The sequence below is a fragment of the Atractosteus spatula genome, chromosome 5 (assembly GCF_055471065.1).
Source record: "Atractosteus spatula isolate fAtrSpa1 chromosome 5, fAtrSpa1.hap1, whole genome shotgun sequence".
Classification (NCBI taxonomy): Eukaryota; Metazoa; Chordata; class Actinopteri; order Semionotiformes; family Lepisosteidae; genus Atractosteus; species Atractosteus spatula.
Genome location: NC_142710.1, coordinates 36,392,172 through 36,400,498, shown reverse-complemented (window position 1 = coordinate 36,400,498; position 8,327 = coordinate 36,392,172).

The window sequence follows — 8,327 nt, the reverse complement described above, 5'->3', positions numbered from 1 at the left end:
TTACCCTTCCAAAGCATGCTCCCAGTTTTCCAGTTTGAGAAGCTTATTTATTTATTTGTTTAATTACCACAGGTGCATTGTGCACTTTGACAAGTGAGAAAATAAATGCTGCATGCATTAGTCGCAGAACTGTAGAATTGGCTGGAATTTACTGATGGATATTCATATTCTTAGTTTTCATTCAACTAAAGAAGCTTACTTAATGGCTTTCTACTTATGTTTCATGAATTTTGTTTTCTGAAGCAACAGTGATAACTGCAAAAAAAACATGCTAGTAATTCATACATAATATGCAGAACTCTGTAATACACAGCATAGTTTTTTCAGATTTAGAAAACAATATTTACCTCTGTATATTTTAACAATATACAGTACAGAGTCCTTAAATGCTGGCAATCAAGTGGCTAAAGATATGTAACCAGGTGATAAGGTGTGAACACAGGAGTTGGGAACCGCGCCTTGCAGAGGCAGGTAATTAGATCCTCACTACCAGCCTTCAGTACTCCCAACGTGAAAATATCTCTGGAAACCCACCCATGGTTTTCATGTTTTTCTTAATTTTCTAAAAAAATAAACTTTTAATAAGGAATTCCGTATGAGTTCCCTCTGCGACGAGGCGACCAACTGTAAAGCTGCCAGTAATGGGAGTAGCCTGCTAAACATTCTGCTAAACAACGGGCAACTGTGACGGAGGCACTGTCAGGAAGTCCTTCAGTGCATTTTATAGAAGTTGTTGTTCTTAAGCCAATGTTAAGTCAGGGAGAAATCATAGCCAGTTTGTTTATACCCGGCTCCCCTTAAGATGGGGTTATACTTGTCTTGAATTAGAATTGGGCTCTTCTAAGATAAATTTTAGTTATGAATATAGCCATACCTACTGTAGTTATATTAATGCCAGCAGCTATGTCGCCCTGCAATTCATGCCTGACAGCCTACTGAAGCTGAAGAGGTGTAAGCCTGGCCAGAACATGGATGGGAGACGTTGCAGTATGTCGACGGGCACACTACGCTGTAAAAACATAAAACATAAAACATAAAACCAAGTTCCTGACTCTCTGTAGTCATTAAAAATCCGAGGGCGTTTCTCGAAAAGAGTAGGGATGTTACCCTGGCGTCTTGGCCAAAATTCCCATTGGCCATTACCAATCATGCCCTCCAAATAATCATTATCTATGAGCTGGATCCATCACTCTGTTCTCTTCCCCACTGATAGCTGATGTGTGGTGAGCGTACTGGTGCACTATGGCTGCCGCCGCATCATCCAGGTGGTGCTGCACATTGGTGGTGGTGGAGATTCCCTATTACCTGTAAAGCACTTTGAGTGGAGTGTCCAGAAAAGTGCTACATAAGTGTAGAGAATTATTATTATTATTAGTAGTTAGAATGACTTACACCCATTTGGACCCAACTTGCATTTAAAAATGAAAAATCCCTTTACTTGGTGTATGGTTTTAATGGAAATCCATTCATCTTTTTAAAATCCCTTTCATTGAGTACATCTTGGTAAAGATTCAAAAATGAATAAATTCATATACTGCTTTTTTATTAAATAGCTTTAGAATCTAGTACAGTCAATTAAATGTTATGTTTAACAGAAAATATAATAAAAGTTAAAAAAAAATTATAAAAATGCTTCTTTGGTGCTGTTCCATTTAATCTGTCTTTGGCATCAGATATTAAAGGTGCCAGTTATAAATCGATAGAAGTGACAATAGGAATGAAAGTTAAAAAAATAAGACCAGTCATAATTTTGTTAAAGAAAATGAAGATTTTTGACAACTGCCATATTTATTAAGTTTGTTACATAAGATAACTTCAGTAATATTAACATTACTACTGCAAACAAAAACATCTAAGATCTAGGAAATCATCGTAAATGTATTTGGAAAAAAGGGAAATACATTTTAAAAACTTCAAGAACACAACTGGCAAACTTCCATTTATTGTCTAGTAAACAAAACATGCATTCTGTGCATGGGATAATGTGGCCAAGTGCTGCTGAAAATGAAAAAAAGTGCTCAGTTTGGAAATAGAACTGAAAAAAAAAAAGAATATTGATTCAGTTTGGAAAATACTGGTTTTAATCTCACTTCAGGAGCATTGGTTAAATGCAGTTTCATAGTTTGCTGGCTGTATTTTATGAAGAGGATGACATTATAGTTGTTGGTTGTTTTATTTTCTAGCCCCGTCTTCCATGATATTATAAGCAGCTCACATAAAATGGTCTACAATCCCTTAGATGTCTGTTAATAAAATAATGCATGTTAGATGTTTAAAACGAAATCTGTTACAATTTATCTAGGCAGCAGTGTGATAAAACTTAAAGCTTGAACATTCCCGTGCATTAAACCAGTAAGGTTATCAAGGTTATCTTGAGCTTGCCATGCAACAAGGATGACAGTGGCTAGCTACATCCATCCAACGTACTAATTCTGCCTTGCTCTGAATTGCCTGACAGATTCACAAATAATTAAAATTTCTGTGAATTGAATCGTGGGCGATGTAAAAGGAACTGCAATTTCCTGAATAAAATGTGAAATGAGTGATAAATATATAAATCTGATAAAATGTGTGTAGATCTTCTGATTATATCAAGAAACCAATAGATCGTGTGCTAATGCAGCTGAAAGATAACACTGAACAATTACCAGTTTTCTGTTCAATTATAAAGATCAGTGTTTGGCAATTCTTTTGTGTTCAAAAACCTCTATGATGAACATGTCTTGTAAACAACATTAATAATGAGGTGTAAGATGCAGGAGGCGACAGGGATAGAGAAGGAGGATCCTGTGTCTTCTGAATTGCAGACAGTTGTCCACGGATAGTCTGCTACGTTGGCTGCTCAGCTCAAATCTCCAGGCAAATGAATTGGAAAAGAACGCAATTTCTGATTGATGACTGAAGGAAATGTGTTTTGCTTTCCTTTGTTCAGGGGCCACATTGCAGACCCTCAGCCATCATTCCTAAACTTTCATTGACTCACACAAACTCCACCTAGGGAGAACTGAATCAAAAAGTGACAGCTTTACAAAGCACGGCATGGTATGTAATGTGTGTCCTCAGGAAGACTAATGTGAACATTTTAAAAGGTTCTTTTTTACCTTAGGAGAAGGAGAGAAATATGTAATTTCATACAAAGAATTAATAAAACAAAGAACATCAGTTTTTCCAGTTGTAATAATACCTGATTTGATACCTAATGCATGCTTATTTACTGTATGTCCAGATTCATATACAGTAGTACTGTGGGACACCTCATACTGTACGTTAGTTGTGTGTCATGGATGATAATACATTTGACAGTGCATATCTGGTCTGTGTATGTACTTTGCATGGATCACAGATTTGTATTCTATGAAAAGAGTGAAAAGGAGAATTTTACTATTGTTTACTGTGTTTGTATTTGTTAAGCATTTTACCATTTTAGCAGATGGGGAGTTTAGAAATGTCAGAATGAAGTGGTGCATTTTTTACTGTTTATGCCACAGTTTTGTATGTATGATAAGAAATTATGGATAGCACTGTTTCCTTGAAGACTGTTAATAAGCTAAAAATTTCATGTTTCATGATTGTGCAGTTTAGTTGCTGATGTTTTTACTAAGATGTACTGTAATTCATATACTTAATATCAGTAATCTCTTTAAAAAGATCAGCCTCCTTCTCCCAGTGGGCCCAAGGATTCAATTACAGAGAGGCAAAAAAGTGAAATTCATAAGAGATTTGCATGTTGGTATTGTTGAATTTTGGGTGGAAGTTATCTTTCCAGAGCACAGATTTTATCCTCTAATATGGCCTTTTTGGAGCAGTGGTGTATCACACATTAAGCACTGAATTGAATGCTTTTATTTTGTCGCAATTTAAAGGAGAATGGCTTTCTATTTAAATATATGACATTGCAATTAACAATGTTGCAATTAAACCCTAATGCCAACAATCTAAGCTTTCAGTATTTGTGCAAAGGCAGTTTTCTTTTGCTGGTTCATAAACTGTGCCAAATAAATAATGAAAAACCCAACTGCTGTGGTGGGTAAACAAGTTATAAGGCATTCCAGATCTGTTGTAATGGCTGAACAGGGGACATTTGTGACCATTTTTGTTTTGCAAAAGTCTCTCGGCCAAAATATGTTTGTTTCCATAGTCCATAGCCATCCATCTTTCGAGCATGCATTTTTGATGGTGTTGAGAAACCTGCCTCATAGAAGAGGCACTAACCCAGAACATTACCATTTTCTAGGAGAGGCAACTATCCTGTGCTCGGATTTATTTTGAAACAATGGAAATGCCTGTGGCAATATGCTAGATTTCCTGCAGAGTTGCTTCAGTTTTATTCCAGTACAGATTTTATTACCAGTTCCTTCTTTTTGAAGTTATTTTTTAATAAATTGCCAGCTATTACAGGGTCATTTGTTTTTTTTGCCATTTGCCATCCATTCATTCTTCTAATATTTATGAACATTAGAACTTTTGGAGGGAATCCAGCTGTATCTTGGACCTAGAATATATACAGACAAATTCTTCTGAGCAATTACATAAGCAGAAGTAGAAGTTCTTGTTTTCTCCCATTTTAAGTGGCTTAATAAAATGTAGATATAATTACTGACCATAATTTGTCTAATGTGAAGAATGACTAAGCGTTCTGAGCAAAACAAGAATTAATCATTTCATTACTCTGTATTTAAGTTACTTTAATTTGGATAGATCACAAAACAAACTGAGTTGTGGCACTTGCAAGGGTGACTGCCTTATAATTAGCTGGTGCAGACTTGTACTTTCCTCCCAGTTTTTACAGTCTTGGAGATGGAAAGGGACAGGTCACTGAACTGGATCATTACATCTTAATAATGTACTCCTGCACTTACAGTTTTTTGAGAATTCCTGATGGTAGATGGGAGTTTTTTTGTCATGGAGGCTAATGATATAAAATGGAAAAGCCTGCTGGGGTGCTCACTTCTGATTCTTTTCGACCTTTTGTGGCATTTCAATCAAATATGTGGTTAGCTGTCCCCAGAGGGGAGTCATTCCTTCATATACTTGCGGAAAAAAAAAAGATTTTTGAAAAACATTGCTCTTCTAAAGATCCAGCAGAGTAAAACAAATGGCTAAGGCTAATATCTTCATGTATTTTCAAAGGATATGCAGTAATTCCATTTTCATTTGTCAACCATGGACTTGTTTCTGTTCCAGTTGAAATCACTTTCTCCTGAGCTCTATTCTTTGCTGCTGCTACAGTATATTGCCCTGAAAACAGCACATCTTCATATCTTGGAACCCATGCAAAACACTAGAGCTTCAGATAATAGACAAATGGTACTGTACATGAGCAGAAAAAAATTGGATAACATGCATCAATTGAAATATAAGATATTCCATCAAAAATAGTACATGTTCATCTCTGATCTTTAGTTATTCTGTGTCTTGTATAACTCATTACTTTCTTAATTGTTTAGCTTGGGCAGCTCAAGATTTGTGTTGAGATAAACGGTGGATATGATTTCAGCTGAAAAGTAATGCCTCCACTTTTTCTTTGACACATAAGGTGACTATTAAGTGCTTTTAATCTATCATTTTTACATGTAAGTAAATTTCAAATAAATAACTTCCCCTTCTTTTTGTTAAGGAACATAACTGTTTTCTGGAGAGTACAGTATATTACTGATTTCTAAACATGTGCATGTTACCATAGTACGCTTGAAAACAACTGTATCATTCTACTGTATATATGCTTGTGTAGATGTTTTTAGTAGTCTAGGTTTTTTTTTTCATTTGGATTATATCTCTCAGTTTACCAGTAATTGCCTGTGATACACTCAAGTGATTTTGTTGCATAAGCACTAAATCACCTCATTAATGGGAAAGTTAATTAAACACATGTGATAAGGCAATAAGTCAAACTGTTGTATATTGAATGTGGTGAAAATCTAGACAAAAACACAAAGTGACCACTTTGCCCCTTTTATTAAGAGAACAGTGCTTTTGTGCCACTGCTATGTTTGTGGTCTAAATGCACGGTTGCTCAGTTTCTGAGATGTTCACAGCCAGCAATCTCTAATCATGGATAAACAGCCAAACACAATGATGTGTTGAAACATTAATGATAGTCCATGATATACAGTAGGAGACCATGAGCTCTAACACCTCTCCAAGATTAACACATCATCATGAACTATCTCCAAGATCATTTCTGCACTGCGGTTCCACTGCAACAGAAACTCATGGATACAGCAGTGCACACACAAGTGGTTTAGATGGGAGAAGGTGCCCAAAAAGTCAGTTTTATACAGGCCATGCTTGAGGTATGGGGACTCAGTGCTCACCTGCTGTTCATTGATGCAGCAGAGTAAAGTACTTGGGTGAACTTGAGAGTAGTGGAGCCAACTCCCCTTTAGTGATGAACCAAGTTATTTTGTCGACCACACTGATGGCCATGAGCAAGTGTGGTACAGACATGTAAAATGATACACTAATACACTACCAGATTAATTGATGTGGAGATCCAATAGGGATGGTTAGGCCTTTGATTTACAGTCTTTACGAAACTTGAGTAATAGTGAGTGATGACAACTTGACAACAGTGGTACAGGAAGAACAGGGCAGTGTCCCACAAGATTAATAATCCCAAAGTGCAGTTGAACTTCCAAGGGTGATCAGACATTCTACTAGCCAGTCTGGTTACCACCGGAAGCAATACAGTGACTTTCAGTCATCCTGTTAATCAGATGTATTGATACCAAATGGGCATGAATTTTCCCATGTCATGTCAATGTTCAATAAAAGTGTCCAAATGTTAAAGGATTTTGCCATTTTCCTGATGATAACTGTGACTTTTATTTGCAAATATGAGTGATTATTTCTTTTGATGCTCACTACATTATGTAAATTTGACCATTTTTTAGCCTTTTCTTCTGAGAGGTTCAGCTGCCATCTGTTATATTAGTACTTGACTCCCCACAATGCATTTCAGATCTGATGCCCGACTTGAGGGGCTTCACCAGCAAAACCTTTTAAAATGAAATAAGTGATCTTTGACAACTTGTGATTCTATTGATAATTTCTGCTCTTCCCAAATTCAGGGAGCAGCTTGCAAATATACTTTCTGGTAACTTTTGTAGTTATTAGCTAATTATTTGAAAATGTATCCTAAAGGGAAAAGCAGCACCATCAGGAACCACTTTACCATGTTAAATAAAACAGAATCCAATTGCTGCTCATTCTTTTCTGTATTTGCTGTGTTCTCATATAATAAGCTTCTTTAGTTGCAAGACAGAAATCTTTTATTTTGCTGGGATACCTCTTACGAGGAGCATTTTTGCATCACACCTCCTACAAATATATACAGATATAGGGTGTGTCTTTTACAGACACAATCACAAAATGGGATTGGTGGAAGTATTTCCTCTGTGCATTTATAAAAAAAATCTAACAGAAATGTTGTTTTCTCCTTCTGCTAAAAAAAACTCATTGTATCTACTTAAATTATTAAAGGTACTTAGTTGATTCACAGCTTTATTTTAGCTGTTGCCAGCAGCAAAATGATAGAGGTTTGGTTAGTGAATATAGGTTACTGAGCTGTCATCAGTTTTCTGAACCCCCTGACATTGTGTTTCAGTGTAGCTCTTTTACTTCTAGATAATTTTTTTGACATCAAAAGGAAATTTATTTTTTAAAAATATTTTCCCACACTTGTAGAATTCCTTATTCCTTCATGTTGTTATTATTAGACTTAATCTTTATGCAGTACATCTCTACCCTTGGTATGAAGCAGTGTGTAAGTGGCTATATTTATAAATGAGATCTATAGTACAATAATAAAAAAGCTATCAGCTGAGGTTCAGAGGGAATCGCTAAAAATGCTCATTAAAAGAAGGGAGTAGGGAAGAAAGCTTAGAGTAATTAGAATTCCATACTTTTTCCATCCGTGTAATTTTAACGCACCTTGTCACACGGACTTGAAAAGTTTGAGGAATATGGAAAAAAAGGATCTGATTCACATATTTTGACTTTTTATCTTTTTTCCCTGATCCTTTGAGAAGTGAAACAAACTTTGAAAATAATGAATTAAAACATTGAAAGGATCCAGATCTGAGTCATTTGTAAAAAATGAAGAACTTGGGTTGGAGCCCAAGGCTTTTCAGAGCATGTCTATCTCATGCTGATAGCTGTCAGATGTATCACTGACTGGTTTTTCTCATCTCAGCTGCAGGATAACAATCTCTCTCACTCTGGTTGTCTCCTCTTTACAACTGGCATGTATAGGAGACGGTTTTGTCAAGTGTAGCAACACAAGAGCGTAGCAAGGAGATAATAAGTTCCAGATTTACCTTACCTCC